The sequence below is a fragment of the Hemicordylus capensis genome, chromosome 1 (genome assembly GCF_027244095.1).
Source record: "Hemicordylus capensis ecotype Gifberg chromosome 1, rHemCap1.1.pri, whole genome shotgun sequence".
Classification (NCBI taxonomy): domain Eukaryota; kingdom Metazoa; phylum Chordata; class Lepidosauria; order Squamata; family Cordylidae; genus Hemicordylus; species Hemicordylus capensis.
In genome coordinates, this window is record NC_069657.1 from 161,351,087 (window position 1) to 161,363,928 (window position 12,842).

General features: G+C 49.9%; 1 protein-coding gene across 4 annotated transcripts in view; it reads right to left on the reverse strand.

The window, feature by feature from the left end:
- The window catches only part of MYLK (myosin light chain kinase), a 359,252-nt gene extending 351,860 nt beyond the window's left edge, over window positions 1-7,392 (reverse strand). For 3 of the 4 annotated variants that reach the window (XM_053251749.1, XM_053251736.1, XM_053251728.1), the window contains exon 1: window positions 7,055-7,392. The gene's annotated coding sequence lies outside the window, so the exon portion shown is untranslated. Of the gene's footprint in view, window positions 1-5,911; window positions 6,045-7,054 lie in introns of those variants that run through there. The other variant, XM_053251759.1, reaches the window with a different exon arrangement.
- Window positions 7,393-12,842: the final 5,450 nt, after the last annotated feature.

The window sequence follows — 12,842 nt, forward strand, 5'->3', positions numbered from 1 at the left end:
TTCCCCACACTAGTCCAAAAGTACCACTGGGCAGTTTCTAGATTACATGCTGCAACAGTTTCACAATGTGTCCGCTAAGTGTGCTTTCGTACTGCCTGCATTCCAACATCACTGTCAGTAAGGTGCCATCCATATTTCTGATGCCCTGTTTCAGGTTGTATTGCTGTGCTGCGGAGGTACAACATTGCAGGAAAATAGCAGTATTTTTCCATTGTAGGAGGACTGCTACACTGTTTCTGCAGTGTAGATGGTGTGGAGGGGGGGTGATCTGTCCATATTGCCCCTTCACACTTCAATATCATTTTTCTCTTTTTAGTTTTATCTTTTATTTCTTATTTCTTCTTATTTTCATTGTACAAAAGCGGAGCAGCAGGCGACCACCTCTCATCACTGCCCTCTGGAGCACTCCCCCCTCCTGCCTCCCCAGGGCTCAGGGAGAGGGTCAGATGGAAGCTCTTCTGAGCTCACTGCAAGCGAAGGTGGTGGTGGCTCTTTGCAAGGGGGCTCCAAGAGGCTCTGCCTAGGCTTGCTTTGCTCACTGCTTTTTGGAGGGAAAGCAAGGGTGACAGCTGCCCCAACTCCCCGCTGCCACTGTTTTTGTTTGTTTTGTTGGAATGCTTGCGCAAGGGTGCAACATTACAATTAAATTGTTGTTTTTGAAGAGTGCTTTCCTCACAGCTTTGCGCAAGGCAGCCCAGATTTTTTAAAAAATAATAATAATCACATCATCCCTCCGCCCCTCCGCAACCCCACTGGCCCTAAATTGAGCAGGGTGGGGCAGCGAATGTGTTTCAGGTAGAATATGGACACCCCCTGCCTGGAAAACCCATTGCAATGGAGGGCAATATGAATGGCCACAACCCTGTCGCAATGCATTGAAAAAGCTGTACTTGCAGTTTCAAGCCATTACCTTATACTGTTGCACCTCGCAACACTTTTACCGGTACAAAACTCTTAACCTGGAAAATACCCTGGAGTGTTTAGGCAGCACTCTGGAACAGCTGAACAGTTTCATTAACACATTCCTGAGAACCAAAGCACGTTATATTATGCACATTACAGCTGATATGCTTAGCTTTCCTGTACTAAAGCTGTGGGGGGCCCAATCCAGATTGCAAAGTCATGTGGGAAGAGTGGGGCACTGACTCCATCACAGTCCTGATCCAGACTGTGCCTCATGCGGCTGCTATTTATTCTGAGAAGAAAGCCCCCACTGATGCCAACTGGAGCTTCCCTTCTGGGACAGATAGCAGCAGTGAAGGGGTTGGACCACGGCAGGGACAAAGTGTTCCTCTCTTATTCCACATCACCCTCTCTTTCCACTGGCCCCTCTCTTTCCACATCCCAGTTCTGATCTGGATCATGCCCCTCTGCTTCCTGTTTGATAAAGAAAAGTTAAGCACATCAGCTTTAAATACAATATGTAGTTTGACCCTCAGATGTCTTTCAAATGAAACAAGTTCCTACCTTTCTCAGTTATCAGACACACCGGCCATAATCCATCTCTGAGCCAGGCATACTGAAGCCCACTGAAATAGACTGCCTGATGCATACCTGTGTGCTGTGCTGGATTAGTGACCAAAGGTTCACAAGGCAATGACACTTAGGCAAGGCTCCTAGTGAAGCTGATGACACCGGCCTCCAATTGCCATACCCTCCTGCCCTTGCTGCAGTGCACACCTTTCAACCCCAGTGCTTCATATGACTCATTATTTTTCCATTCCATGATTCCTCCTTGCCTCAAAATAGGAGTTTATTATATTGACACAATAACTTTCTTCCATGGAATTCAAGTGAATAGAGAGTACCCAGGCAGTCTCCCATCCAGCTACTGACCCAGACCCAAAGCTGCTTAGTTCAGAACAGTTGCTACATCATGCTGTACAAACATACAATCTGCACAGAATGCTGACTGCACAATTTGTGGGGGATGGAGATAGGACAGGTTGCGAAGCTTTAAATTCAGTACAGCCTCCTTAAGCTTCAGGCTGACAGTCTTGGGGGGCAGGGAGGAGAATATCCAGCTTGTGGTTGGAGGATGTAGTATATCCTCTGCACAAAGGAGTTTCAAATGGATAATGGATCTGGAGGAAGGAAGCAAAAACAGAGCAAGATCTTATCAGCTTTCCTTCACACCTAACACATTTCCAGTCTCTTTTGCTAATCTTTTGTCACACTGGCTAGACCCCGGGACCGATGGCAAGCCAGTGTGTGCAGTTATGAGAACTAATGTATCAAGGAATTCCAAAGTGTGCTGCTTAACCAAACTGCACGCATGATCACCCACTGAGAAGCAATTTCCCTGAGCCAGTAATGTTATGTACCCCACTCCCTTCAACACCTGCTCATATCAGAATGATGTCAACATGATGATCCATCAGCTGAGCCATCAGCTTTTGTAGAATGGAATACAGACAGCAATTAAAAACCCAGCATTACACTAAAAGGTTGCTTGTTTAAGTAGACATAATCCAGCTTGAAGGAATACACACAGGCAAGTTACCTTGTTTTACCATCAAGGGGTTTGTTTTTTTTTCAGTCATGAGAAGTAAAACTGATTTTATCATTAAACATACTGCATTTTGCATTTCTAGAGTTTTTTTACATTTTTAATTTCCAGTCTGTTAGCCAGTGGTTCCCAGCCTTGGGTCCACCCTGTTGGACTACAACAGTTGGACTATCCCTGTAGTTGGACTCACATTAATCTAACAACATCTGGGGACACAAGGCTGGGGACCCTGGTGTTCACCAAATACTCTTCAAAGCCGATTCACACAATCTATTTCATATTTTGTATCCATGCTACCAGAGGATGCAGAAAAAGGTGTGGCCATTATTTCAGAGATGGTCACAAAAAGCATCTGTATCCATGCGCCTATGAAGTATTTTTTGTGCACACACATCCCTGCATTCCTTAGAGGAGTATTTTGGAGCTTCAGGGTTGCTAGAGCTTTTGAAAACAGAGTTACCGACCAGCTTTTTTTAAAAAACCAACTCCTGCTCCTATGCTTGTAACAGCTATCTGATCCACAGATAATGGCTGTTACCTCCATATCATGATAACTTAATTCTGTGCTTGTAAAGGAGAAAGGCACAGGAGCAGGCCAGGCTGTTATTTTCCTGGTCAGATGGCAATTCTATTTGTAAAATGAATTTTAAAAGTCTCATATTTCTGGAGACACAAGAAATTCATCAGCTGGAGGACACTGGTCAAGGCTGAAGCGAATGGCCACCCTGTGATACAGTAAAGATAATAAGAGTGTGGCTGCATCAGGCATTTGAATGCATATTATGCCCTCTGAAACCTCCTAATGAGTGAGAAAGCAAGGTGAAGGTCTTGCTTCCGAAAATGTGGGTTGAGACTTCACACCCAGTATACAAGGGTTTAAGATTGTGGGCTGATTCCAATGATACTGGCCCAGCAGCCCTCAGTACACATGAAGAGGGTGAGGGGATGTGCCAAGTGTACACCTGCCCTGACATAACGAAAGGACATCCTGAAAAACTGTTTGAGCACCGTTCAATCACGTGAGAGGGGTGTTCATCTGAATCACCCCTCTAGACATGCCCCAAAACCCTGTTTAAACACTTAAGTTAGTATAATCCACATTCTAGAGTCCTGCACATGATCATATGGTTGGAGGAGTAAAGAGCTCCTCCTACCCTGGGCTCCACAGATGAGCAGAACCACTGTTTGGCTCTGCAATCTCAGCACCCAGATGATTCAGGCAGCTGCGGTCTCAATTTCTGAATTTGAGAGCTGGGTCCCCCAAGGATCTAAACAGCTATCCCAGCATGCACTGCGCTACCAGAACACGGGAACCCTCATTACATCATCAGCTGTCTCCTGATTAATCACGAAGGGGCAGAAGACGAGACCAGCCCTACTGAAGACATTGCTAGCAAAAGACCATTGCAGCACATCCACAGATGAGAGCCCCTGTAGCCACAGTGGTCTATTACAAACAAGGCTGCACACTCCTGGGGACAGTATTTCTAGAAACAGCAATGCACCCACACTACCAACACTGAGGTAGGAGGGCTGCTATTTTTGTCCTACCTCGATAAAGAACAAGGTTCAGGATGTGGACTACCCACATTTGAGTGAGTTGGGTTGGAGGCATTTGCATGGGTTCTCATGAGCCTGCAAACCTGTGCTGCATATCTCCTAACTTCATTTTGATAATGATGTGTAGCCCTATTGTCATGATTGTGTGGACCCATGCCAAAGTGGCTTATGGCCCAAATGCCCATCTTGGCATGCATTCACACAATCACGTTAATGTTGTTAATCCACATTAAATCTAGATTCAGACAACTGTGTTAACAGGTCTAATGCGTGCAGAATCTCCTGCACAATACACCTGTCACTATAATGCATTAAGTGATATTTTACAATCTTGTTTCTCAACATTGTCATCAACTTTCTACTTGAATTCCTTCACAGTAATTGTTTGGCATTCATACAACTCCTTTATTTGCAGTACTCTTTAAGTTTAAAACAAAAAACAAACCCACAACCACACAGACTAGGGAACATATTGAAGGTAATTTGGCCATTACAAGTGCATCCACAGCTTAAATGGTGCCCAGATTTAGATCTGCCATGCCAGAGTGAAGCACACAGCAAGTTATTTCCCTGAGAGAAGAACAACAGGCAGACATCCACCAATGAACTTTGACAGAAGACCCTCTTGTAGAGTCCCAACCATGCTTCCCTACCTTGGATAGACTTCAGAAAGCAAAAACCCTCGCAGTGGGTTATCGCAGTGGGAGTGCCAGCGTAATGTAGTGGTTAGAGTGCTGGACTAGGACTGGGGAGATCCTAGTTCAAATCCCCATTCAGCCTTGATACTTGCTGGGTGACTCTGGGCCAGTGGCGTAATGGGGGGGAACGGTGCCCAGGGCAAGCTCTGGCCCTGAAATTGCGCCCCCCCCGCCCCCCACCCCCCCAGGCCCCCACATACCTGCGCCGGCGGCGCCTCAGGCGGCAGATCGCCGGCGGTGGCGGCGATTTGGCGGTGGCAGGTTGCTCACTGAGTGCGGCGGTGGCGATTTGGCGGTGCCGGTGGTGGGCGGTGGCGGGTCGCCCGCCGAGTGCGGCGGTGGCTGGTGGCTGGCGGCGATTCGGCTGTAGCGGCCCGAGCAGCGGCGGATCGCCTGCCAACAAGAAGTGCAGCAGAGCGACGCCGAGGCCTACTGTCTGGCCCAGCATCGCTTCCCAACTGTGCAGGTGCGCCGGGCCAGACGGCAGGCCTTGGCGTCGCTCTGCTGCACTCCTTGGCAGGCGATCTGCCGCCGCTCGGGCTGCTACAGCCGAATCGCCGCCAGCCACCAGCCTCCACCGCACTCGGTGGCCGACCCGCCACCGCCCGCCACCGGCACTGCCGAATCACCGCCGCTGCACTTGGCGGGCGATCCAGGGGGGGTCGGGGGATGCCACTTTTTGGCGCCCCCCCACGTGACCCGCTGGGGTGGCGCCCAGGGCATGTGCCCTGCCTGCCCCCCCTATCGTTACGCCCCTGCTCTGGGCCAGTCACTCCTCTCTCAGCCTAACCTACTTCACAGGGTTGTTGTGAGGAGGAACTTAAGTATGTAGTACTCCGCTCTGGGCTCCTTGGAGGAAGAGCGGGATATAAAATGCAATCATCATCATGAGCATCAGGAAGAAGTGTCTATTTGTCAAATTTCACAGGAACAGAGGAAGCTGCCTTTTGAGTCAGACCATGGGTACATCTAGCTCAGTACCATCTACCCTGACCGGCAGCAACTCTCCATGGCAGGAGTCTTTTCCAACCCTACCTGGATATGTCAGGGAGCGAACCTGTGGCCTTGTGCATGCAAGTCTACCACTGACCTACGGCCCCATCCCATAATTGATTGAGAACCAACATTTCTAGTGAAGAGTTACCATGGCGGCATTTGGTGGGTGTCACGGGTGGCCCTTCAACTGATTTGGTCCCTCCCGTTCGTCTCTTCCTCGCCACCTATCAGCCGAGCTTTGCATTCTTTGCTCCCTTGAGACAGCAGGAGCCTGTTCACATTGTTCCCACAAACTGAGGCTGGGCGATACTTTTCTTAGGGTTTTAAAAAAACAAAACAAAACAGAAGTTAGGTGGCGAGAGGAGGAGGACGAGAAAGAAGCCTGACCTCCGCGCCAGAGATTACATGACAACAAAGGCAGAGAGATGCTGCAACAAGCCTCCTCCGAGTCCCACACAAGAGCCGCGCGCTCCGCCGCAACCACAATCCCTTGCGCTTCATTCTGCCTCCCTCCTCACCTCAGCGACTGGCTTCAAACGCTCCCTTCAGACGCTCTCGTCCCCCTCGCTCCATTATCAAGGCGCTGAAAGGCACGGCTCCAAGGCAACCTGCCCATTTCACACTCGGTCGCTTTCCGCGCCAATGCCCGTAACAAACCAGAGCAAACGCAAGAGGCTTTGTGCGCGCCTGTCTGGCCAAAGGCACCTCGCCGGCGGCAGCCCTGCATCAGGTCCCACCTCGCATCGCGTTCATTCATCAGATTGCCGCCACCGCCGCGTTCCTGCAACAACGATGTTCCAGGGAAGCCCGCTTTCTGAAAAGGCCAGGGAGAGCTACTGGAGACGAGTCTTCGCCCTCTTGAGCGCCCCAGAACATGAGAGGCTCGACGCAAAGCAAAGGCACAAGCGCGATCCTAAGCGTGTTTACTCAGAAGTAAGCTCCACTGAAGTCCATGGGGCTTCCTCCCTGGCAAGCGTGCGCCGGATCGCCGCCGTGCAGCGTCAGCCTTTACACATTTACTCAGAAGTAAACCCCAGCGTGCACAGCATAGGGTCTGCAGCATTTAAACGGGCACCCTTGGAAACCAAAAACGAAAGCCCACAAATGGGCTTTTCCTCCAGCGTGGAGAGAGAGACGCGTCTTGCTCACCGAAAGTTGCAACTCTGCTCTAACGTTTCCAAAAAGTCACCCTCTCCCCTTCTCCTGCATTTAATATAGAGGGATCATCAGACCCCAAAACAGAGAAAGCATACAGAGCCCATCATCAGAGGCCATGGAGGGAGAGACTCACCGTGATCACTTTGTGCAGCTCCAGGAAGCTTCCCGATTCCCGAGGGCGAGCCAGGCCAGTTGGAAACTCCCGCCGGATCTCAGTCTCTCGCTCTCTCCGCTTCTCTTCCAACGACACCATCCAAACGGAGTCTTTTTAACTCCTCAGACAGCCCCTTTATAAAAAGTGGGCCGCTTAATGCCTGGGAGCCTTATTAGGAAATGTTTGCAAGAGTTGGGGGCTGGCGGGATGTAGGTTTTTGTGTGTGCACGCGGAGAGAAAAGTTTCAGAGGCGAGCCAGCAGCCTCCTGCACCGCTCGCAAGTTTGACAAGTGTTGTTGGTGACCTGCAGCCTGGGAGGGAAGGAGGGAGGGGGGGGAGAGGCGGGGATGGGGTGGAGCGGGTTGGGTGCGCAGAGGAGCCCAGCCACGGCAACTGCCCGGCGGGACAGACAGACTGCGCTCCCTCTCTCCCTTAGAAAGATCACGCCACCAGCAGGGCCACCGCACGCTTCAAAGAAACGGAGTGGCACCCAGCGTTTAAATGGAAGCGCCTTGTTCGCACGCCGTTGTCTGACCACCTCGAGGTCGTTTACACACGTGATCCTAAAAGCAACAAAAGAATGTGAGGCTTCAGTCCTAAACAAACCAGTGAGCAAAGCCACTGAACATCCTGGAGCTGACTTCCGTGTTAACACGCATAGGGTTGCACGGTGTCTCTTGCCTTATTTGCATGCATGTGTGATGCGGTCAGTGCGGGATAGAAAGCTCGAATCATTTTTAAATCAAACGCACGTTTTCTAGCGCACAGAGACAATTTAAAGCAGTGGCCTCTGGCCTTTTCAGTCATCGCCTGGTACGCCAACTTGCAAAACGGGCACCCAGTCACATTTTTTCCTTTGGTTTTATTTGTTCTATTTGCAATGCAACCTTGCTCTTTCTGCCTATATCTATCTATCTGAGGTCAGTTATTTCCTTCTCAGTTTTATTTCTTTCTCTTCCTCTCCAAACCATGATTGCAGCAACAGTTTTTATTTATTTCTTCCAACAAGATGCTTGGGGCAGTGTGCTTGGTTCCCAAATCATAGTTTGAGCCTGGTTTGATATCTTAGTTTATATGGAGTGCTTCAACCACAGTTCCCTAATCTGGATGTAACCTTGAGATGTGGTTTAAGAAACCAGGATTCCTTCCTTTCAGCTAGGTGAGCCAGGGTGGGGAGAGGTGGGTGCATGTGAGCCAACCAATGAAGCAAGGTTTGCAGTCTTCCTCCTCCTCCTCCTCTCCGTCCCCCCCCCCGCCTTTTGTTCCTCCAAGCTGCAAGCCCATCACATGCCTTAGAGCAGGGGTGGATGGCCAACCTGAGTCTCCCCAGCTGTGGTTGGAGTTGTTGCACTACAACTCCCATCAACCCCAGCTGCAATAAATTGTGGCTGGGCGGGGGGGGGGGGACAGGAGAGCTGAAGGCTTTCCCCCTCTATAGCAAAGTTGATGACAGCCCTGCAGCAAGATTCGAGGATGCCTGCCTTTGCAGCCCCGCAGCCGCTGCCATCCACCATTGGCCAGCCTACCTGCGATTCTGGGCTGGTAGTGCAAATGTGGCCTGAGGTGTCACTATGCCGGGGTGATTGTGCTGCTCCATGCCTGCTAGCTCGAGAACAGGCATTCCTTGAAGGGGCTGCCTGTTCTCGCTGGGGTGAGTGGCAAGACGAGGAGTGAGGGGCAGGAGGGAGCGGCCGCCCCCAGAGCCCTGCAGCCCCCGCGCTCTTGTCCTGCCCTGCTCAGTTGTGGCTAAGCCACTACATAATTGCCAGGCCAGTCACAGACCAGACCAGAATGCCACCAGCCCCTTCAAAATGATCATACGGAAAACAGTCCCAAAATCTAACACTATGACATACATACTGTTGTCTCAGGGCCACTTCACAGTTTACATTTTAAATGTGCACCTAACATTTTTTTAAGTATGCCCACAAGGGACAGTCCATTACTCTGGCCAGAGCTGCATGCATGGGAAGGGATCCCCAGTTGGCCTTTTCCCCCTGCATCCAACTTCCCTGCCAGCTCTACAACTACAACAGAGCCCTCCTCCAAAGTAGCCTTTGGCCCACAAATAAATGATGTCCTTGGACAAGGGAACTGAGGACAGATTTTCAAAACCTGCCCTTAGAGACACAAACAGAAGACTGCTGGAAAAATACTAGTGGTTGATTTGTTATTTGTAGTGTTGACACATCCAACTGCTTTTTCAGCTCAGGTAAACATGATGCTAATTTGAACACAGAGGTGGGGAGTCTCTTTTGGAATTATTTTTTACATTTTATATCCCACTCTTCCTCCAAGGAGCCCAGAGCGGTGTACTACATACTTGAATTTCTCCTTCACAACAACCCTGTGAAGTAGGTTAGGGTGAGAGAGAAGTGACTTGCCCAGAGACACCCAGCAAGTCTCATGGCTGAATGGGGATTTGAACTCGGGTCTCCCCGGTCCTAGTCCAGCACTCTAACCATTACACTACACTGGCTCGGTACTGTACCTTGCTTAAGTGTCCAGAGCTCTGTCTCCACCATGCAGCAGAAAAGTTGTGGATCCCCTTCCTGCCTAATAAGCTGTAACCGCAGAGGATTTGGGGTGGGCATGACACACATCTGATGATGCAGACATTTGCATTTCATAAACCACACCATACTATAGATAGGACTGCTACACCTGGTGACAAAGGTAATGCCTGCTTACTGGGAGGGGGGGGCTCAAAAGACTGAGCAAGCTCAATCCTCAAAGGACTCTCAGGAGCATAGGAAGCTGCCATATACCAAGTCAGAGCACTGGTCTATCTTGCTGAGCATTGTCTCACAGACTGGCCGTGGCTTCTCCAAGGTTGCAGGCAGGAATCAAATGGACGTTGGACGTAACCCCCCCCCCCCCGATTACCTGATGTGCCTTGAAATCCCCCACCCCCGAGTTACAGTACTACCTGCATATACTTCATAACCTTGTGGGTTTCCAAATCCTTGTGTGTAAATCTTTGTAGATATATGATGTACAAACAACCACTTTGTATATAATTGTGCTTTGGCAACATACTGTATGCTTTGGTAGTTTGTTGGTTCAATAAAAAAATCTTGTCCTATAAAAAAATAAAAATAAAAATCTTGTCCTATCTTAGAGAAGTCAGGGAGGGAACGTGGAACATATATGCTCTTCCCAGAGCCGCTCCATCCCTGAGGGAATATCTTGCAGTGCTCACACATCAAGTCTCCCATTCAAATACAACCAGGGCAGACCCTGCTTAGCTAAGGGGACAAGTCATGCTTGCTACCACAAGACCAGCTCTCCTCTCCAAGGACTCCTCTGTTTGAGAAAGATGGGGACCTCAAACCTAGATACCCAGCCATACCATAGTATTTATTCTTGATGGCCTTTCCCCATGTCCCTTCAAAATAAATTATGTAGACATGTTGCAGGGGTCTCAAACAGCAATTGACCTAGAACTCCCATTATCTTTGGCCTCTAGCCACTGTGGCTGACGGGATGATGGGCATTGTAGACCAACAACAGCTGGAGGGCCACAATTTTAACTCCCTGGCATAGCATAGTGGTTAGAGTGTTGCACTAAGACCGGGAAAACCCGAGTTCGAATCCCCATTCAACCATGAAACTCACTGGGTGGGCCAGTCATGTATCTCTCAGCCTAACCTATCTCACAGGGTTGTTGTGAGGATACAAATTACCATGCACACTGCTCTGAGCTCCTCAGAGGAAGAGCGGGATATAAATGTAAATATATATATATATATATATATATATATATATATATATATATATATATATATATATATATTCTGACATGTTCATAACATGCACCACACCGTTAATAAGGATGCACCACACCAGGCACAGAGCCTGACCACCAGCGGCCTGTGTGTGGCCGCCGTAGCATTCCCGCTCACCCCGCCCCCTGCGTCTGACATCAGACATGGGGGGCATGGTCTGCCTTCTGAATGGATCCACTTGGCTCCGTTCGGGACTCAGTTGGAGTCCAGCCGGCGCTGCGTTTACAGCGCCGGCCACTGAACTCCCAAAGGGGCCATGCCCAGCGCAGCCAGGAGCAGCTGTTCCCTGCCTTTAAAGCAGGGAAGAGCTGCTCCTTGCCATGCCGCGAAAGCACTGCCGGCCATTTAGCTCCTGAAGGGGCCATGCGGCCCCTTTGGGAGCTAGACTTGGGCTGGCCCTGCATTTGCAGCACGGCCAGGAGCGGCTCTTCCCTGCCTTAAAGGCTGCAAACGCGCTGCAAACGCAGTAGCCATTTAACTCCCGAATGGGGGCCACGCAACCCCCGCTCAGGAGCTAAACCAGCACCCCCACATCTGACGTCAGATGTGGGGGGCGTGTCGGGACCATGAGGCATGGCCCCTGATTGGGCGCGGCCCGGGTTCTTTGAACCTGTTCGCCCAGTGGTGGTTCCGCCCCTGCACTGCACCCGAACAAGCATGTTCTGAGAATGCCATATTCTGGTGTGGTTCGCCTGGCTGCCACATGAAGCTGGGGTATAGACTGGTTCTCACCACCAGAAAGCACCGGGCTTAGAAAGCAGACTGGTTATCTGGTTCCCAATCTTCACACAGATAGCTCTGGATGATACGTCATGGTATCAGCCCCCTCCTGTGTGCTCCGCTCCGACAGCTCCCTGTTTAGGAGGCGATCCTTACACAGTCACATGAAAGGAGGGGCAAGGGCTCCATATCCTATGAGGATCACCTCCTAGGACTCCATGGAAGCCTCTCCCCTCCTTTCTTCAACAAAGCTGATGAAAGTACTTATGAAGGTACATTCAAGTCACTCATAGTAGACAATGACTGCTATGTTGTGGTGCATGTGGACCTGGCTTCATCATGCACTGAGACGAGAACTACAAGGTCATGTGCAGCAAAAATATTACAAAGTAGGAATGGTTTAACTCTCTGTACTTGTGTGCATGACATTCAGAGTCTGATATACATTTGTTTACATGATAACCTGAATGCATGTGCAGAGTACGCAAATAAGATTTTACCTCCCTTTTGCACATTGCTAATTAATGCTTCATGTTTAACAGGGGCGTAGCTATAATTGAGCGAAAGGGTTCAAATAACACGTGTCCCCAGCTCCTGAGGGCCCTCCAAATCCCTCCCTCCCTATTTTCTTCATTATCTCCCTCACTTTGTGGGGCCGCCAGAGAGAGGGATGAACACAGGCCCCCTCTCGCCTAGCTATGCCACATAGATCCTTTCCTGCCCTTGGACAGATTCTATTTAGTATTTATTGACTACATTTCTATCCCGCTCTTCCTCCAAGGAGCCCAGAGTGGTGTACATAGTTATGTTTATCTTCACAACAACCCTGTGAGGTAGGTTAGGCTGAAAGAGAGAATTGACTGGCCCTGAGTCACCCAGTGAGCTTCATGGCTGAATAAGGATTTGAACTTGGGTCTCCCTAGTCCTAGTCCAACACTCTGACCACTACACTACACCACACTGGATTCTATCACTGTTCTAGACACCAGTCTGTAGGAAGGGTGGACAACTCTACTTAATGATGAAGCTTCCTTTTCCCCTGGTGGTGGTGGTGGTGGTGGTAAAAAGAGGTAAGCGGAGGCCTAAATGGCTGGTGAGGTGACACAGCCAACAACCATCCTTACGTATCTGGGAGCAGACAGACAGGTGACTGCCAAGGGCTTCCTCACATAGCTGCCCAACCTGTTTCCTAGCTGCCTTGATGTCAAATTGCCAGACAGATGTACGTGCTTCCTACCCTCCCCCACTCCCCCTAGGCA